The following is a 22,089-nucleotide window of genomic DNA, read 5'->3' on the forward strand; positions in this document are numbered from 1 at the left end:
CTAACTCCAATGCAGGAACCACTGTCAGTCTGTTTCAAGCATGTACCAACCATTCATTTCTTCCACCTCCTCATTGTTTACAGTGAACCCATCATACTTCACTCTCTCCTACTTGTACTGTAGATAGATATTTCTAATAACTTACAAATCAGGAATGAGCAAGAGAAAAGTCGTATCTGAATAACAGATTGGGTTTTGAACCTTTCTGATGTCTGACTAGCACTATCTGAAGCTGCTTTAGAAACATGCCTAAAACCACATGGCTTTAATAAGAAAACTATACATTTATCCTAGATTAGATACTCTGGTTTCTCCTCTTAATAATGAAAGTGCTGTGATGATTCCGGAGGTTTGAGACTTGATTTTTCTGCCTTGACACATCAAGCTCGGCGATGTTCCAGGATTGCACCAATGCAACTTGCACCGTTAGGAACTGGGTGGGCAGAGCTGCAACAGTGCAGTGAGGCCATACTAACCATCCTGTTGTGGGCGCATACGGTACGTTGTATCCATGCACAGCATTAATGTTCTGTGGAGAAACCCATGACCTTTCCTCTCCAAACTGAGCTTCTGTTCCTTCAGCAACCTTCTAGCTTCAGTGGGGCATGTGAGCAGAGCACTGGCTGGTGTCCTTCGTAAAGACTTGGAATGTCTTCCCCTTCTGAAGCCGGCAAACCTCCCCTCGCCAGGAGTCAGGACTCCCTGTGCCCCCACCCCGAAGCTGGGAGCCGCACTGGAAGTACCCTCACCCGTACACAGCCCCTAGCTACCCCCTTCCTGCACCCTGAGCTACTCCCCTACTTCACACAGCCCCAGCTACCCACCTTGCCTGCACCCTGAGCTACCCTCTTGCTTGCACCCAGCCCCAGCTACCCCGCCATGCACCCTGAGCTATCCACCTGCATGCACATAGCCCCTTCTCCCTGCACCCTGGGCTATTTTCAGACTTTTTGAAATGAGTCCCCCCTTTGAGTTATATTTTTTGGTTGCATCCCACCACAGCCCAGAGAGGCTGGGTGACCTCCTGAGTGAGTTGGGGTGGAGGTGGTGCTCTCTCCCTGGACCCCACTGTACGGAGCTGGCTCGAGCCCCGCCAGCTCTTTCCTCCACCCCCCCAAATAGACGTAAAACTATGCTAATGCCCAAGGTCCCCCCGGCCCTGCCCCCACTGGGCCCTGGTGTTTTTAATAGCTGTTGTGGGGGGGCCTCAGCAGGAAAAACGTTGAGAACCCCTGCTGTAAGCCCTGGGCATGTAGCAAAGGCAGAAAACACTAGCGTAGTCTGGGCTGACTCATACTATGCTAATATTTTCAACAACCTGTATGACAGGGAGGGCTGCCTCATCTTGCCCACAGAACAAAGGAACTGTATCTTCTCTGCTCCTGGCAGACCGGACACTGGAATCTTTTTCTACAGCAGAAGAATCAAAGCTCTTTTCCCAGCAGTAGGGAAGCAGCACGATAGGAGGACTGGTTGGATAAGAAGAGGCGCTGGTCCTGGGAGGTGGGATGTTCGCTCAGGGTGAAATGAGTGTGCGTGCGGCACAGGTGACCGTGTGCCCCCCATGGCTGACTCCTGCTGGCTACCCTGTGTGTGATTTATTATTTTATTTTTTAAAATACACACTGCTTCCTGAGGCATTTGTCAGACTTTCTTATATCCCTATGGCCATCCTGCTTTATCCTTCCACGGGCAGGACGTAATTACAATCTTTTCTGTCATAGCTACAGGTGTGGATGGGGTACTCCTGTTGGGAGTGTGGGGCTGACTGGGGACAAGAGATACGCTCTCCTAGGCAATTCTTGCACCTCCTGTGAATACTTGCAGGAAGGGCTATTCAGACTTCAGCAAGTACTCAGCATTACCTATAAATATTTAAGTGGGGTGATCTAAATCAGAGCATGTATTCCTGTACTGATTTCAGCATCTTGTGCTGCAAGATAAGACTGAAAAGACTTGGCATGAAAACAACCCTGGGCATCGGATGCAGGGGAGCATAGAAAAGCTGTGAATCTGGCAAATATAAGGGCCACTTCACCTTGCTATTTCCATTTGGGAAAGCTGTTCTTAGGTATGCGGGTTAAGGAAAACATATGGGGGGAGAATTTGAATGGATCTCAAACTACACAAATAAATAACAACTTAAAGGATTTGTCATTTTATATCCTGTAGGGAAGAGGCATTATCTAGTATTTAAAGCATGGGGCTGGGAGATGTAAGTTCTGTTCCAGACTCTGTTACGTTCTTTATGTTATGCTTGGCAGTCATTTAACCTGTCTGTGCCTTGAGAATCATGTTCACTTTTACTGAAGAATATCGATCCACCTTTGAAGCAGTTTGTAATATCAGATGACAGGCACCATAAGAGTGCAAATAAATGTTCTCTGACAGCAAAACACATACCATGTACCCATATGCATGGACACTTAGCTTTAAAATTAAAAACAAAATCCAAACTCAGACACGATAAAATCTTGGCAGCAAAGCAAACCCAGATGAACTGCATTAAAAACTGATTAACTCTTCCACCTCTCCTCTGACTGGCTAGCTGTAAATTTTTCCATAGCATGGATTTATCTTTATTATTATTGTTTTCACTACAGTTGGGGATGTAGTTTTAGCTTTTAAGATTTACATGCAATATTTAATTGGTGTTAAAATCCTCCTGACACCTGGAAAGCAGTATCTTGAACTCTTCGGATTCTCCTTACGAGTAAGTAGTGATGTCCTTCAAGGAAATGTTCTTGACTAAGATTCAAATGGACTACTGTGATTACTAGAAGTTGCAAGAAGTATTGCTAATACGAAAGTTGCTTACACAGGGCTATTAATTGTTGGAGAGATGATAACATATTATGAGATGGGTAGTTTATGTGCTATACTTAGATTAACTAATCTGACCTGATCCTCTTGGATCACTGAGGATCGATCCCCTATTTTCTTCAGAAGGGGTGAGAATCTTGGCTAGGTCATTAAAGATCCCATCACGCTTTTCACAAAGGTAAAGATGTTCTGAGTGAATTTCAGTTTGGATGGTCAAATTCTGCCTGTCTAAATACCTACCTTGCCATTTTGATTAAAAAACGAGAATGATATAAAATTAACATGGCACATGCAAAATGGATTAAAAATTGGCTAATGGATTGATTTCCAAATGTAATTGTATATGTGGAGTTGTCATTAAGTGGATGTGTTTCAAGTGGGGTCCCACAGGGATCAGTTCTTGGCCATGTGCTATTTAACATTTTTATCCATTACCGGGAAGAAGACATAAAATCATCACTGATAGTTTGCAGATGACTCAAAAATTGGGAAGTAGTAAATACTGAAGAGGACTGGTTACTGATTCAGAGCAATCTGAATTGCTTGGTAAACTGGGTGTAACCAAACAATATGCGTTTTTAATTCAGCTAAATGTAAGTGTATCTAGGAATAAAGAATGTAGGTCATACTTCCAGGATGGGGAACTCTATACTGGGAAGCAGTGACTTTTTCAAAAGATTTGGTGTCATGGATAATCAGCCCAATATCAGCTCCCAGTGTGATGCTGAGGCCAAAGAGCTAATTTGATCTTGGGGTGCATAAACAGGGGAATCTCTATAGAAATACAGAGGTTATTTTACCTCTGTATTTGGCACTGATGCGACTGCTGCAGGAATCCTGGTGCCCACAACTCAAGAAGGATGTTGATAAGTTGGAGAGGGTTCAGAGAAGAGCCACAAGACTGATTACAGGATTAGAAACCATGCCTTTATAGTGATAGACTCAAATAGCTCAATCTATTCAGTTTACCAGACAGCAGGTTAAGGAGTAACTTGATTACAGTCTAGAAGTGCCTCCATGGGGAACAAATATTTAATAATGGGCTCTTCAATCTAGCAGAGAAAGGTATAATTGGATCCAGTGGCTGGAAGTGGAAGCTAGACAAATTCAAACTGTAAATAAGGTATACATTTTTAAGGATGAGAATACCTAGCCATTGGCAGAAGTTCTATGGCCTGTGTGATGCAGGAAGTCAGACTAGATGATCACAATGGTCCCTTCTGGGCTTGGAATCAATGAATTTCAATTAGATAGCTGTGTAAGATGAGTTGTCAAACAGCAGCTGTGTGCCATCCCAGAGTGACTGTAATTTGCTGGTGGGTGAAAATATTTTCTGTTTTTGGGGTGGGGGTTAAAGTGTTTTTAAGAAGTAATGTTTTATAGAGTCAGTCTGAGAAATCCACTCTCCCCAAAAGTACTTGGGTGAAAAGTGCTAAAAGAGCTAACATGCTCTCAAATAAAACAGGAAGTTTTCCCATGTATATGTCACATTAGTAAAGCTCTTCAGCACATGTTTCAATCCCATTAACTTCCATTGGATTTGAGCATGTGATGAAAGTTAAGTGTACTCTTACATGCTTTGAGCTTTGGGGTACGAGGAAACTGGGAACTGAATGAATGTCTCCTAAATGGCCCAGAAATAGTTACAATAATTCAGTGGGGTCATGTGGGCTTTTAAGTCATAAATGACCATGGTTTTGGAATTTATGGAGACTATATTTACAACCTGACAGAGATCTTGTATGTTGTGTGGATCATTTCTTTGGTAGGGGAATGAGGCAGGGAAAAGGGGTTGCTTTGGGGGAGAAAGGAGATATGATAGCTATGGAGAAAGCTTAAAACAAATGGTGGCAGGACTAATCTAGGCCCTACTCGTAATCACTTCAGTCTTAATTTTAACCTGGGACTATGTGTCCAAAGAACTTGATTAACCTCTTTTTTTAACTAGCAGTTACAGAAAACAAATCTTTAAGGTAGTTAACCCAGCTTCCCCACTCCCTGCCCCCGGGACTCAATAACCAGACTACATCTAAATAGATCTTCTTAACTGTTCAGTATCTCCAGCAGCAGCTCCATCCAACTCTAAGGAAAAGAACCTCTTTAAATGTCCTTCCAAATGCCGGGCTTCATTCGTGCTAAAACTTAGAGGGGTTAGGGGGGAAAAGAGAAGTGGAACATCCAGCTGTTTCTCCAGTGAGTATCTGAATCTGATTCCTTCATTTCCAAAGGGCTATCTCTCTTCTGTCTTTAAAAAACATGAAATATTTACTTAGTGCTTTTGGAGCTCTGAGATGTGAGTTCTCACTTCCCCTCCATTTTCATGACACTAAACACACTTATGAAAGGCATAATTGAATGCCTTAGTTTAGAAGTTAGGCCCACACAAATGTGGAATCAGGCTCCCTACCTTAGTGTTGAAGACTGTGAAGTTTTGAAAATTTGGCTACCATTTGTAAGTGTAGACTTCTGCTTTTTAATCTGCCATTCTAAAAACCATCTTGCATTATTTTATGGATAAGATCTGCTCAACTGCAGTTGCCTGTCTAAGGCCTAAAACTACAGTAGAACCTCAGAGTTACGAACACCAGAATTACAAACTGACTAGTCAACCACACACCTCTCTTGGAACCGGAAGTACACAATCAGGCAGCCGCAGAGACCATAAATACATACATAAATATATAAGCCAGTGCAGTACTGTGTTAAACTACTGAAAATATAAAGGGGGGGAAAAAAAAGATTTGACAAGGTAAGGAAACTTTCTGTGCTTGCTTCATTTAAATGAAGATGGTTAAAAGCAGCATTTGTATTCTGCATAGTAAAGTTTCAAAACTGTATTAAATCAATGTTCTATTGTAAACTTTTGACTTGTTACAAGTTACAAAGAACCTCCATTCCCAAGGTGTTTGTAACTCTGGGGTTCTACTGTCTCTGCCTACTCCAGATGTTTCCTTACAGAGGTGCATTGGGTGGGGTGGGAATGGGGTCTTCATCCCCATATCTCCTCCCAAGGACTAAAGTTCAGAGAACAAATTTTGGAACCTTAGTCACTTAAAACCAAGAATAAAATGCTTTCCCAACTGTTCATGAACTCACTGGCCCCTTTCCTAGCATAGTTTCCAAAAGAAAAGTGTACCCATACTGGCATGCAATCTAGTTATGAAGGTCAAATTATAACATGAGAACTGTCAATAGCTACAGACTGGTTTCTACTGGATATTTGAACCTTATGCCAGACTGTTTTAATATATCCACTAGTGGCTAGCAGACTTGTTGTTCTTGGATCCTCTGATCCTCTAATATAAGCTGTAATATCTTATTTGGTTTATTTTGTTATACTGGAAAGAAGGGAAAACTACCATTTTCAGGGGTTTGGAAACTGAGATTCTTAAAATAGTCATTCTGCTTCTTGCTGAAAGCCAGACTTCTTAAATCATGATGGAATCTTGCTATTAATAAAGTTGGTTATGCTCAACATAAAATTAGCTGTTACCAAGCTAATATCGCTTCAAAGTAAAAAGCGTCTAGTAATTTACTACTGATGTCCTGAAATGTTCTATTTTTACACCTCTGAAAGCACAAAAATGAAAGGCAGAGCCAGCCTTTGTGACTCAAAAAGTCTGGAATGGGATCTAGTGACAAATCAGGAGGGTAGAACTTGCAGGACAGATACTGTACTTAATAGCATGTTCTTTGTACCATAAATTGAAGGCAAGTGTTAAGGGTGCTTACACGTCTTTCTAGGCCTGTGGGCTCTAGCACCTGGTCAGTCCCAATATACACTGATGTGTGACTCAACCAGGATGATTTAGTAGGATGGGCAGAAAATGTTGCAAATATCCTAGGGTCCATGGCTTAATCCGATAACTAAGAATACAGTTTCTTGCTTGACCCTAGGGGGCAGTTCAAAAGATCTTTAATACCTGGGCTGCTCCTTCTTAGTCCTTCCCTTCGCTAAAGGTATTTAAGTATCTGGCCCCCAGCAGTACATCTTGTTGGGGTGGCTCTTCCATGCTGATGCAGCAGTTCTGTACAGTTTACTCTCTGTTCTCCAACTCTGCTTGACTTGGTGCCCAAATTCGGGGCAGCTGTTCCAGCTCAAAATTCCATTGACTTCAAATATCCTACTCCTGCCCAGATACCGTGCTCACTGAACTAGTCCTAACTAACAGCCCTCCCACGTGCCAGGGAAGTGTGTCTCAGTTGAGCAGGCCCATGATCCTCCAGGGGTGGAGGGAGGAAAGGTGCAAATCTAGCTTGCATGTTCACTGGAGTTTTATGGCAGGGAAAACCTGCAGGATAGCTCCAAATAACTCATGGAACTGAGACACCTGTGTGGGAGTAGAAGGTAGAGAGTGAAGAGACTTGCAATTGGGAGGAGTGGGGCCAGCAAAGGAGGAGGAATGCCAGAGAACTTTGCCAGAAGCCCCTAAATGTGAACAGAGTACTAAACTGGGACTTGAGACCTGTTTTATTTTCATGACTCTGTGTCACTGACCTAATGTAACCTTGGAGAAGTAAAAATATAATTTAAATGAAACCTTGATGTTGATTGGTCATTAGGTCATAATACAAATGATAATCAGAAGCAGAACCTTAACACAAGGAATATGAGCTCACCCAGTCTGCAATCCTACTGTAATACAGGATGGCACAAGTCAATGAGCATATTTTGGTCTTTTCATGGGAATAAGAGCTTTGTTTTAGGAGAACTAGATTATCTGGTGGGATTGAAATGGCTCAAATTCCTATGCTTGGGTAATGCAAATTTAGTATAATTTTGTCTTTAAGGATGCTGGTGAAAGAATAGATGGGAAAGTGGATATCTACAAAGAAACTTTAGTAGAAGGACTCATTTTAAAGGAGCTGTAGTCTGGTCTTTTGAGTCTGTAAATATGACACCTCTATTTATGGTTCAGAAATTCTGCTCTTGGGACAGTCATTTGACCAAATGAAACAAAATTCCCCAGTGAGTCCCCATTTCAGAAGGAAAACATGTTAAAAGAGTAGAGATTTGATTTGATTTGAAAATAGCAGGCACAAAGCGTACTTTCTCTTTATGGCATATAATCACTCTATTACGTACATATGTTATGTTTGGAACTCTGTAATAGTCGCATCCTATAAAAATTAAGTTGGCCACAATGGCCAGCCTTGCAAAGCTATGGACAAACCAGAATAAACAGATTTCCTTTCCCAGACCTCTCGAGGATACAGGTCCCCACTGAAAAGGCTGAAGCTGTCCTCAGTATTAATGAATGTATGTGCTTGAAACAGGTCTCTGAAAATCTTTGCAGCCAGAACAAATATGTTCCTTTCTGCCTGGTATATGATATCACCATATATTTGTTACAGTAGCCTACTGAAGATCCATCAGGCAAGGCTCTGTCCAAACACCTAGTAAGACAATCTCTGCCTCAAAAAATTTAGTCAAAGCATTATTGGAAAGAGGAAATTTTATCCCTATTTTACAGTTAGGGAACTAAGGGATAGTAGGTGACTTGATCAGGGCTAAAGAAAATCTGCCAGAACAGTGAATTTAACTCAGAGTCCCAATCCAGTTCCTTAATTTGATTTGCAGAGGGTATAGAGGAAAGAAACCCCCTTGTAGAGCAGTTCAGGAGCATCCTACTTTGTATCCTCATTTTACAGGACATGAGGCACATTTGCTCTTCAAAGCATCTTTTTGAACTTGGGATAAAAGCCAAGCCTGTAAGGGATGAATTAAAGATATCTAGAGTGAGATTTCCTCTTCAATTTAAATGCTGTTACTCCTCCCCCTCTAGCTTTCCTGGGTTCAGAAGTAAGGTAAAAAGCAGAGGAATTCTAGATGGGTGGTTAGCAATATATTTATCTTCTTAATGGAGGACTGAAGATTTTGAATGAAGCATCGGAAGTGCATGGTGAATAGATTCCATTGGTGAACTTTTTGCCTACATAATTTTTCCCTCTTGCCTGTCCAGTGAACACAAATCATGTAAACAATGCGATATTGTCCATTATCATCACTGGATTCCATTAGGCATTCAGAGCCACTTACAAAGATTCTATCAAAAAAACATTTACACCTGGTAATGATTTGTTTCCCATTTACCTGATATGCTGTTTTGCATGCTCTCAACCCTCTTATCCCTCATCTTAAAGATGATTTTAAACACCTTAATTTTAGAGGTAAGCTACAATTTGTCTGTTTTGTAGAACAGTAAAGCCTTTTTTCTAAAATTTAGATGTCAGACATCCCATGTAAGTGAAAAAGCTAACAGGGCCTGTTTGGCTTTTAGGGCACACATATAATAACTTACAGTATGGAAAATCTTGACTTTTAAAAAATACCAGTCTCTTTTACATTATTGTAGGAAATAATAATAAATAGCAAATAAACCTAAATAACTCTGTAGTTATGATGATCCAGGGCCCACATCCTGTAGTCCTAGAGGGCACATGCAAGAATTCATGGATTTTTAAGGCTAGAAGGACCACTATGGTCATCTAGCTTGAGTATGTGGATAGTATGAGCCAGAGGTATCACCCTGACACTCTGGTGGACCTATGCACTTGAGGTTGTGTTAAGCTCTCTTCTGGTGCAATTTGATACAGAGAGGGTAAAACACCACAGGTGGCCCCAACAAATTTGAAATGACTACACAAATTTAAAGCTGGATTAAATTTTTTGGGGCCTAAACTTGACAATGCCCCTTTTTAACGTTATTATTTATATTGCGCTTTACAACAGGTAAAATATGCTAAACAAAAACCAAGATCCCTGCCCTGAAGAACTTACAGTCTAAAGGCACAAGCGGGTACAGTACAGTGAACAGAGGCATGAGGACGTTATTGCTGGTACACCGCGTGGAACAGGTGGGTTTTTAGAAGGGGGGTTGAGAAAAGAGAGGGAGGGCTTGGTTATGCTCACTGGGTGGCTGTTCCAAGCATAGCAAGTAGCATGAAGGGGCAGTGGGAGGAGACAGAGCACATGGAAAGGGGCTTGGGCCATAGAAGGAGGTGGACAGAGGGTTTCTCTCTCTCTGAATGATCAACTTCCCTTAAAGTAATGCTGCGACTGACTGTTGCTCAGCCAGGTTCAGAACGCAAGGCATGTGCAAAACAAAAGTCCTTCCTTTGCAGCAAGAAATAGAAACAGTTAAATGTACAGAACAGTAAGTACACTTCACTGGCATGCAGCATTTTAAAAATAAAACGAAGCAGCACGTGATCACGACTCTTGGTTCAGAACCATCTTCAGCGTTACTTGACTGCATGTAGCAGCGGACTGCTCTGAGACTGTCTGAGTGCTTTCTTCTCCTCTTTGCATATTTTTAGGGTTGCCAATTTTGGTTGGACGTATTCCTGGAGATTTCACCACATGACATACTCTTTAATTAAAGATTAATTTAATTCCTGGAGACCCCAGGACAATCCTTCGGGCTGACAATCCTGTATATTTTTCACTGCCACTGGTTAGCGATTCCAGAGCATGATAGAGTTTCTTTTAAAGGAGGGGAACACAAATGCAGGGAAATTACAGATTTCCAACAATATGATGATCTTGAAAGGGTGAGTTGCTTCAGACAATAGGAAAGATGCTTAAAGAGGCACTATAAGGAATTAGACTTTTTAATTACTAGGAACCTTTGGAACATGTAGGAGAACATGGTGGCCATGTTCAGCTCTGTTCCAACTGTGCTCTTCGGATTGACTGTTACCTCAGGGTATGCTATGCTTATAAAATCCTTAGTGCTTATGCTCCAGAGTGCACATGCAGCTGGAGTGGCATCATGACAGTGAGACTCAGCAGGGGGACAAGTGGGTCCCATCTGTGGCATCAGATCACTCCTTCAGGCCCTGGTTCCAAACCCAACTTTTTAAAACTGTGTTAGAAGTTACTATCCACTAAATGCTTGTCGCTTGAAGGAGGAGAAAGGCCATTCCTGCTCATCATTCACCTTCCTTTGACTTTCTGCCACAGCTGTGGGGCGAGGTTGACTTACTGATATCCTACGTACACTACTGTTTGCGCCATCTGCCAGGCATATAAAATTAAATTAAACTTTCGTTTTGGTTCTTATGAGAGACATCTTCCTACAGGAGGTACCTATGGGGTTAGCCAAAACCACGATCACGTCAATGGGCTTTCTTGGCCCTGCTCATTCGTGGCTTCTCAGGATACTAAATACTGTTCTGAGCATGAAATTGGCCCACGGCTTCTGAAGAGCAAAGCCTTAGCTACTTAAATGCTTTGGTGATGACCACAGGATATTAATACAGTTTGGCTTATTTTATTGGGGCTAGGCAAATAGATGGATGTTTGTGATCCAGTTCCGTAAGGAAGGCCTAGCTATTGGAGACTCCCCTCCCCAAAGTAAAATCCTCTGAATATTGTTTTTAGTGGGCCTCATTGATGCGGCCATATCTGAAGCTGCCCCCTTGCTAGAGCTGGGCTCGCTGCTGCATCGAGGTCTGGCACCTCTCTCACGCAGTTCCTGTGGGCCCTGATGCTGTTCTTGGGTGGTGCTTCATTACCTCATTCCAGCTGCTCACATCTGGATGGCTGGGGAGACCCATGCCAGAGCATGATGACAGGAACAGGGGAAAATAGCAAAATGTGCTGAATATTGGCCAATATGGACATTCTCTCCCCCCCCCCCCAAATCCTGGCTTTCTAACTTGCTAAACTATATATTTTTTTAAATCTTTGTTTATACGGAATAACTCCCCTTATTGTGGGGTATTGTGTAATAGAACATGCTGTGCAAACATGGATTAGACACAAAGTCACCAGCAAATCTCCTTTTAGGGAGCAAAATAAATAAGAAACAAGATATCTCAGAAACAATAAGGGGAAGGGTCTTGATTTTGTGGGGTAGGGCATAGTGCATCTTATCTATTATCACCAGCATTTCTTACTCTACAAGAAAGGTAGATTATTCATCTCCCAGCCCCTATAATAAAAAGCAATCTTGAGTCAATACCACTAAATTCTTATAAGCACAAAAACATTACATTGGCATCTAGTGACTCATCATGGGATTTTTCTAGCTTTGTTAGATAAACTAGACACTCGCAAAACCAGAAACTCTAATCTGAGCCCCAGCACCATTGTAACTTAGTAACGTCAACAGTGTTATTTCTGAATTACACCATTATGGGAAGAGAATTGGGCTGAAGTTGGTATATAAGCAGAATATTTTATCTAGTATTTGTGTATGTTACATCTGTTTCATGTGGCCTCATGAGGCTGAAATCTCATGGGACTTCTGCAGTTGTGGGTGAAACACCAGAGGATTTTTGGCACCATCCCAAACCCTAGTCCTGATTCGGTCTTGATTATAAAGCCTTATCTGAACTGTGTGCAGATGCAGTCACCACTTTTGGCATCCTTCTGTAATGTATCTTGTCTTCCAGTCCGTCCCAGAACTTTGCATGGTAATACTTTCTATTCCATTTGTGAAGCTGTGAACAGGATTCTTTTAAAAATGGAGATGAGTGAGTGCTACAACTTTGAAAATCATACTCAAACACACACTCACAAATTGCTTTAATGCTGTGAGCTGACTGGCTGTACAGAGCTACATACTCTGAGCACCTCTCTGCGGTAGTATATACCCTCATCTGACCACTAAACTTGCAGTCAGTCAGACTAAAACTATCTTTCTCCAAACCCCTTACTTATGAAGCTGTTGCTTTGAAATCTAACTATGATATCACATCTGCCAGTCACTGAATACTAATTGAGGATCTCTCTCATGGATGTGCTTTGTAATATTGGCATTTGAATTTCAACCTTTGACGAGTCTGGTGGGGTTGAAATGTGGAAGATTATGTTTAAATGGATCCTATTAATAGGAATGCGGCTAAGAGACTGCAGAGCCTGAATTCCTTGCATAGCAGCTGGTGTGAGTTTTAAAATACAGTTGGTGTTGATGCTTGGGATATAGATTTGGGGGCGGGAGAGAAGCTGAACAAACAGATTCTTAATGATGGAGTCTCTTCACTTACTAGTTCCTCTATTTCCACGTCTACCCTACAAAACATTTCTGTTCCCTAAAGAGCTGCTGCCTAATGCTTTGCCAGTGGTGATGCTTGTTACAGAAGTTCTATACCTCGCCTAGGTGGAGGAGGGGTGTACTGGTGTTCTTTGGAATGGTTGGCTTAAAAGATCATCTAAAACTCAAATGTAGCTAAAGTGGGATGTGTATCTTAACCAAGTGCTATGGGGGGTGAATACAGTGCCCCCTCTTTGGCCAGTATTAAAGTACTGGCTTTTCTTGTCTCCCCTTCATAGAGAAAACAGAATTCCATATCAGTCCCATGTGGGAGGATGATGAAATGTGGCTCTGTGCTTTGTCCTGGGTACATTTTCTATTTGTCTGTTCAGGCTTAATCAATGACTCCATCAGTATCTTCCAGCTCAATGAAAGGGATGGATATAGTATCTGCCAAAATGATAAACCACTAGAGATTAGTGAAGTTTTAGGAGAACGGAGATTAGTAGAACCTTTGATTTTTTTTTTCTCATCCTTGTGTAACACTGACAGACCTCGGTTGTCGGCGGGCAGGATCAAACCTAGGACCTCTGGAACTAAATGCATGAGCCTCTATTGCATGAGCTAAAAGCTAAGGCTCTAGAGCAGACTCATTAATCTCTCTCTCTAAGTGGTCTCAGTGCCACTACATGGGACAGAACACCACACCCAGGAGGTGTGTGGGTTACACTTGCACACTTTCTTTCAAGTAGGGGAGCATGTCCTGCACCAACTCTGTGCAACTGGACTTCTAAATTGGGGCCCCTAGCAAGTATATAGTATGCATTACTTCCTGATGGACTCCAAGTGAACAGCACCTAGCACAAAGGGGTCTTGGTCCATGAGTGGGGCTCTGAGATCCTAAAATAATACAAATAAATAATAATAATGAAGTGAGCAGTTTCTGAAACTATCTACAAAATGTGAAATCATGAGCTACCTTATTTTGTTGTTTAGTGGATGTGAAAAGTGGTGGTGGTGGCTTGTTAACAGCTGTTGTGGAAAACGAGTCACACCATTTGTTTGGTTTAAACAGCCTGAGACCTTTTATTGAACACAAGCATGCAGGGAGAGGGAGACTGAGATGGTCACGCGCAGGTGCCACCCTGGTTTCTCACTCTGCCCCTGTCCCTATAATACCAGACTTGTATAGGTCCAGAACCGGAGTCAAATGATACATTTCCTTATTAGTTATTTTCCACCACTCAAGCATTATTAATAAAGTCTTATAAGGAATATTGGAAGGACAGTTTCATAATTAGCACAGTGCTGACATACCTTGTCATTATCAAGATCTGCAGTTTGCTGTGGCAGCATTTTGACTAGGGACTTTTGCAGGGTGGAGGGTGCATGTATTGGACAACTAAGGACTTTTTCGGATGCCCTTTGGTTAGATTAGCCTAGTCCATTATCTGGGTCAAGTGCCACAGCATAGCATACGTAAATGCTTTAGCTTAAGCCAAGTCTTACAGGATACAGGCCTGTAGGCCTCTTGCGTTACAGCTCTTGCATATTTTGCATATGGTGCATAGATTTTGCCGCAGAATGGGATGGGATCAGGTTAACAGTAATTTCCTCTACACAGCATTTGGCAATCTAGGTTTGTAGGCTATACAGATCTCACAATAGCTGGATCTAACACCAGTACAACTGTACAAGCTTGCTTTGTATATTCGCGTCTCCTCACTAAGCCAAAATAAATGGAGAAAAAGCGATCTTTAATTTAGAATAACTGACCTGCTAATGTAGCTATTTATCATAGCTAGCAACTCTTGTGGAACAGTTAATGCTTGGAAAGGTCACAAATTACATAAATTGATGTGTCTTTCAGGAGGACTGTATTCTGCTCTGGAAGAGGGCTAGGTAGTGGGTTTCATCTCTAACTGCTACAATCCTGTGTTGCTTTCCTGTTGGGGAAAATAATGGGCTTTCAGCTCTGGCATTTAATGTGATAACATTGGAGGCTATTTTACATAAGTAACTCTTATATGCAAATCAACAGAACAGCATCTATTTTTGAAAAGTTGTGTAATTTATAGTATACAAACTAGGCTATGCTCTTATACCAGAAAATGGAAAGGCCAAGAGTAAATACACAGGCATACCCTAAATTAGTGTTATGCTAGCTAAGCACCCTGGTTCAGAGTTATATTTTTCTGTGCCATCAGTTATGTCAAAATTACCACCACAAGAAACTTTATCCATTAGCATAGGAAGGAACTCTTTAAAATGCTTCAGGTCAAGTTCAGACCTTTTGGCTGGGCAAAAGGAGTTGCACTGGATGACCTGCATTTAAAAAACTTTACTTGTGAGTTGGGGTTTGGCACAGCCCCAAACCCAGTGGAAGTTAGTGTATGACCAATGGTAGCTGATAGGCAAAGGGTGCTATAGCAGAGCCCTCTCTAATGAGGGCAAACGAAAGGTCGGGGCTAGAACTGGTCAAACTTTCACGTGTTATGTTTTCTTCAAACTTTATTTTGTCACTATTCTCATACACTAACTTTCCATACAGGTATTAATAAATCTTATTAATAAGCTCTACTTGGTACCTTTTAAAGAGATATTTGTGTTTCATCACCCTCAGATCTGTATTTTGTTCAAATACCAAAAATGGTAACCATACATTATAAAATCTATTTGATCTTCATAAGGCTGGGTGTCCTTTTTTCGAGTGACAGAATTCCCTAGCCTTCATTTCTGCATACCACTAATGTTGGGGGATCTGTCCTTTTCCAGAAACAAGCAATCTCACATCTGGCTGCTAGTAGCCATTGTGTTTATCAATGGGTCCTTCCCTGAGTCAGCCTCCTTTCGAATGCTAACCTAATAGAATCACTGTGGGTTCTGTGGGAAGCCTAACTTTACATTCTATTTGTTTTGCTCCAGGAAATAGTATTATCTTAAAGCATTCCCACCAGGTATGCAAAAAGGTACCTATTCATCCACATCCTGTCCAGCATTTATCTCCCTTTACACACACACATACATACATACATACACACACCAAAAAATATAGTTTCCTTAACTTAGAGTGAAATATCATTGATAGTGTCTTGCAGTTTTCCTTAGTTACACAAATAGATGAAGTTTTGGCCTTCCTCCATGTATTTTGCCATTGTTCCAAAGTAATGTGCTTTTAGATCCTTTTCCCGTTTTTTCATAAAGTTAGTTTTATCTTCTGGGTCCATCAATAATGATTCGTTAAACTACGTAGCACTGAGGCCTGCTGAAGTGGCCTTTCCCATAATTAGTGTTACTGTTTTTGTTCATGGGCTCTTAAAACTTAGGATTCCTAGATGGGACTTGCTAGAAAGTTTTAGTGCAAATAAGACCAAGCTGATGTATTAATATTACCCATTATATTAATTTCCATAATTTTATCATTACAGAATAGCTGGTGTACCTTCTTCCTCCAATATATTATGTATTTGATAAACCAGATGAAATTCTGGATTGTTTCTGATGGATTTAAGTGAGGAGGGGAAGTGGCTACCTCTTAGCTGTGTCATATTCCATATCCAAAATGTAGTTATGATACCTGGATTGTTTCCCTTTTGTGTTGGTCTAAATCTTTTTTTTTTAATTTTTTTTAAGGCGAAGTTACAATAAAAGATTAATATTATACATTACTTGTTCAGGATCAGGTTAATGATCTGGCTTGCCAGCTGGGGAACCCTCCTTCTCAGAGTATGCTAGGTGACCAAATTTCTAAATACCTGTCTTCTTTTTAGCCCTTCTCTTGTGTATGTATGTGGTGTGAAAGCTTTTCCATTACAACAGTAGTCCATATTTTATTATACCACAAATCCCATAAGAGGAGGGGGTCACATTTTTCCAATAACGTGCAATGTGGAGTCTAGCTGTTAACAATAAAAAGGGAATTCATTTTTTGTTCTGTTTAAAATGCAGATCCTTTACTGGAGTATTTGTTGGTCTAAATCTTTTGGGTGTGTGTGGGGGGAAATGCAGTGCTGAGCTTTGGTTTGTAGATCTTATTGGGGGGGAGGGACTTCATGGGTGATCAAATCCATCCCCAGGCAGAAAACTATCAAACCTAGACATAGCTGATTAAGAGGCCTGCCTGTTCATCCAGTCTTTGAAAGCTGTCAAAGCTTCCTGTAGTTCAGCATTCAAAGCAGACTAGCGGATCAGAAGGATTTTATTGCAGGTGGTATGTAATGGGCTCAACTTTCTGCTCTCATGATTTTTCAAAATGCGGTTTGTTTCTCCCCCACTGTCTGAATAGGACACAGAGGCGTAGTACTGTGCCAGCACAGACAGACCATTGTACTGCATTATGGATGTGCCAGGGAAGGACACTGTAATTTCTAAGAAGACGTCCATCTTTCCCTCCCAAGTAAATGCTTGATGGTTGGTTGCACATTGTTCTTGTGTTTGCACACACTAGCCATTTTGCTTATTTAGGCAGCCAAGTTTGGCAAATGTTCTCTTCCTTCATTATGCTCACATATCAAAGAGAAACTATGGAAATGAGACACTAATCCATCACAGTTGTATTTTTTGGAGAGAACTGTAAACTTCTACTGACAAATGGACACAAGGTAAGAAATCTTGACACATGACCCTTGCTCTGTTCTCAAGCTTTGCAGAATAATCCATACCCTAAAATGATTTCTGCAGTGTTTCAGCAGTCTCTGCCTCTTAACAGAAGGGGTTGATCAGAAATGCGGAGGGTTTGATCAGGACTGACATGTACCACGTACGCTTCAGGTATTTGGAAACTCTAGACAATTAAACCTATCATCCATAATATCCAAATCTTACTTGAGGGATCTCAAATTGCTGAACTTCACTCATCTTGCTATGTTTAAAAAAAAAAAAATCTTTGATGGCAGTGCAATAGCAAATAAAGATTTTTAGGTCTTTCAGTTCCTGCAGTAACAAACTAAACTTGCTGCCTATTTCTCTTTGTGTCTGCTCTGGTTTTTGCAAGGGTGGTCAACTGTGCACTGACTGTACGGTGTACCGTAAGCAGCCGCAATGCTTTGCATTCTGAGGAAGTTATCCATACAAACCTGTTCAGCTTTTCAGCAGTTTTGCTAGCTGGCCTCCCTTTGATATTTTTTAACTTTTTTGAAGCATTAAATTATAATTTAAAGAAGCTTTTCGGCGCTAAAGCTTTGTATGCAACGATACAGAAAACGAATGGAAATGTTATTACTCTCTTTTTAAGAGGATGATGGAATGAACTTTGATGCAGATTTGAGGAGGAAGCGGGGGGAAACAGAAACTTGTAATCATGTCCGCATTGAGTCATCGGAGATGGGTAGGATAATCTTTTTGTGAAACCTCAATTTTTTTCTAGGCATATTTTCCATTTTCATCAGTTTAGGCTTTAAATTCTTCCATGACATCCTCTTTGGGGCGTGTAGAACCTCATACTAAGAGATACAGTGTTCTGTCCTCAATACACATTTTGAAAGCTTGTGCATGACATGCCCACCTTTTGCCTCTTACACGTGCTCAGATAATACAATGATGAGGTTTAGATTAGGTAACCCTTAATATACTTCGCTTGGTTTGTGTTGGTTCCTAAATAATGAATTAGAGCTTGATAGTGCAAATACTGAGGAATTGGTTTAAATATAAACAGCTTGTCACATTTAGGAATGACTGCAGGTAATTCTGCTGAAGGAAAATACGATGACTTTACACCACTTATGCAAAATATGATATAGTAGATTTTCTGGATATGCAAAGCAAAGGGATTTTTTTTTTTTTAGCCCTTTTGCTACTTAATTTTAAGCATACAAAGGACAAACCCAAAATGTCTATTGAGGACACAATTTATGAAGCCTTCTTAATTTGTTAAATATGGCTGCTTTTTGCAAAATGAAAAGTTATTTAGTTCTGTATTTGAACCTCCAGAGCGCTTAAATATTAAATGAATGGGAAAAAATATTAGGATTAAATAAATAATATGTATTTGTACAAAATACTACTCCAACTTTGATTCTATTTTTTGCAGCATTGGTAGAGAGTGTGGACCATTTATAGAGCTGGTTGAATGATGCAAAAATTATTTGAAGAATTTACTTGCTAGATGATGTCAAAATTAATTTAATATTTGATGAGGCAAACAGGAGAGACAACATCTTAGATTTGCCTAATTTAGCGTTGTCAAATCTGACTGCATTATCTAAGTACTGACATGGTCCCTGTCACCATAGCATCTGAGCACTTAACAAACATGGGTCCTGACCACACTGGTATATAGTTCCATTGATTTTAGTGGACCTGCATTCACATGAGGGTACACATGGAAGTGTTTTCAGGATGAGTAGATAAAATGTCCTTTACTCCAAAGAGCTTATGATCTAATGTAAACTGAATTACCCTCTCCACTACTGATGATGATGGGGTGTCAACACATAGAATAAATACATGGCATGCTGGGCCAGAACCTCAGCTAGTGTAAATGACTTGAGTGGAGGTAAGCTGACTGTCCCATATACTGTAGTGTCTTTAACCCAAGGGTGTTGAAGCATTTAACTCTCAACCCATTTCCATTAAGCATATAAGTATTATCCCTATTTCATAGATTGGGGCTGGGCAGGAAAAAGACAGGATCAGTCTGACAGCCAGAAATCTAACCAGGGTCCTCTGGCTCTTGCCCCTATGCCTTTGCTTCAAAAAACTATAATCAAAATGGTGAATAGATAGGCGGAGCTGATGAAACCAAAACCCATGTGGATGTGACGGAGTGTCTGCCGAGACTGATCAAGCCCTCAGACCGCTACTCCTTCCTACTTCTCCACATGGGCACCAATGATACTGCCAAGAATGGCCTTGAGCAAGTCACTGCACACTACATGGCTCTGGGAAGAAGGATAAAGGAGTTTGAGGTGCAAGTTGTGTTCTCATCCATCCTCCCTGTTGAAGGAAAAGGCCCAGGTAGGGACCATCGAATTGTGGAGATAAATGAGTGGTTACGCAGATGATGTCGGAGAGAGGGCTTTGGATTCTTTGACCAAGAGATGTTGTTCCAGGAAGGAGGATTGCTGGGAAAGATGGGATCCACCTAACAAAGAGATGGAAGAGCATCTTCGCAGGCTTGCTAACTTAGTGAGGAGGGCTTTAAACTAGGTTCGCTGGGGGATGGTGACCTAAGCCAAGAGATAAGGGGGGAAGTGGGATACTAGAAGGAAACACAAGGAGGAGGGTGCAACAGGGGAGGCCTTCTGATTCATACTAAGAAAGTTATCTTAGGTGCCTATACACGAATGCAAGAAGCCTAGGAAACGAGCAGGATGAATTGGAAGCCCTGGCACAGTCAAGGAACTATGATGTGACTGGAATAACAGATTTGGTGTGGTAACTAAAATAACTGGTGCACTCTCACGGATGGGTATAAGCTGTTCAGGAAGGACAGGCAGGGGAGAAAAGGTGGAAGAGTTGCACTGTATGTAAGGGAGCAGTATAATTGCTCAGAGCTCTGGTATGAAACTGGAGAAAAGCCTGTTGAGTCTTTGGGTTAAGTTTAGAGGCGAGAGCAACCAGGGTGATGTCGGGGTGGGCGTCTGCTATAGACCTCTAGACCAGGAGGATGAGGTAGATGAGGCTTTCTTTGGACAACTAACAGAAGTTTCCAGATCACAGGCCCTGGTTTTCCTGGGGGACATCTGCTGGGAGAGCAACACAACAGTGCACAGACAATCCAGGAAGTTTTTGGAGAGTGTTGAGGACAACTTCCTGGAACAAGCTCTGGAGGAATGAACTAGGGGCCGTGCGCCTGTTGACCTGCTGCTCACAAACAGGGAAAAGTTGGTAGGGGAAGTAGAAGTGAGTGGCAACCTGGGCAGCAGTGACCATGCGATGGTCGAGTTCAGGATCCTGACAAAAGGAAGAAAGGAGAGCAGCAGGATACGGACCCTGGACTTCAGAAAAGCAGACTTTGACTCCCTCAGGGAACGGAAGGGCAGGATCCCCGGGGAGGCTAATATGAGGGGAAAGGAGTCCAGGAGAGCCGGCTGTATTTTAAAAAAGCCTTATTGCGGGCATAGGAACAAACCATCCTGATGTGCAGAAAGAATAGCAAATATGGCAGGCGACCAGCTTGGCTTAACAGAGAAATCTTTAAACACAAAAAAACACAAAAAGGAAGCTTACAAGAAGTGGAAACTTGGACAGATGCCGAGGGAAGAATGTAAAAGTATTGCTTGAGCACGCAGGGGTGTAATCAGGAAGGCCAAAGCACAATTGGAGTTGCAGCTAGCAAGGGATGTGAAGGGTAACAAGAAGGGTTTCTACAGGTATGTTAGCAACAAGGTGGTGGTCAGGGAGAGTGTGGGCCCTTACTGAATGGGGAGGCAACCTAGTGACAGATGATGTGGATAAATCTGAAGTACTCAAAGCTTTTTTTGCGTCCGTCTTCACAGACAAGGCCAGCTCCCAGACTGCTGAACTGGGCAGCACAGTATGGGGAGGAGGTGAGCAGCCCTCAGTGGTGAAAGAAGAGGTTAAGGACTATTTAGAGAAGCTGGACATGCACGTCCATGGGTTCGGATCTAATGCATCCGAGGGTGCTGAGGGAGTTGGCTAATGTCATTGCAGAGCCATTGGCCATTATCCTTGAAAACTTGGGGTGATCGGGGGAGGTCCCAGACAATTGGAAAAAGGCAAATATAGTGCCCATCTTTTAAAAAGGGAAGAAGGAGAATCCTGGGAACTACAGACCAGTCAGCCTCACCTCAGTCCCTGGAAAAATCATGGAGTAGGTCCTCAAGGAATCCATTTTGAAGCACATGAAGGAGAAGGTGGTGATCAGGAACAGTCAACATGGATTCACCAAGGGCAAGTCATGCCTGACTAACCTGATTACCTTCTATGATGAGATAACTGGCTCTGTAGATAAGGGGAAAGACGTGGACATAATATATCTTGACTTTAGCGAAGCTTTTGATATGGTCTCCCACAGTATTCTTGCCAGCAAATTGAAAAAGTATGGCTTGGATTAATGGACAATAAAATGGATAGAAAGCTGGCTAGATCATCAGGCTCAACGGGTAGTGATCAACAGCTTGATGTCTAGTTGGCAGCTGGTATCAAGCGGCGTGCCCTAGGGGTCAGTCCTGTTCAACATCTTCATTCATGATCTGGATGATGGGATGGATTGCACCCTCAGCAAATTCGCGGATGACGGGGGAGAGGTAGATATGCTGGAGGGTAGGGATAGGGTCCAGAGTGACCTAGACAAATTGGAGGATTGGGCCAAAAGAAATCT

The 22,089-nt window shown here is 41.8% G+C and overlaps 1 protein-coding gene across 1 annotated transcript in view; it reads left to right on the forward strand.

Annotated features, from left to right (window-relative positions):
• ZDHHC8 (zDHHC palmitoyltransferase 8) overlaps positions 1 to 22,089 on the forward strand; it is a 175,876-nt gene that overhangs the window by 50,838 nt on the left and 102,949 nt on the right. The window lies entirely within an intron of this gene.

Source organism: Lepidochelys olivacea (assembly GCF_965140295.1).
Source record: "Lepidochelys olivacea isolate rLepOli2 genome assembly, chromosome: 15".
In the NCBI taxonomy this organism is placed as follows: domain Eukaryota; kingdom Metazoa; phylum Chordata; order Testudines; family Cheloniidae; genus Lepidochelys; species Lepidochelys olivacea.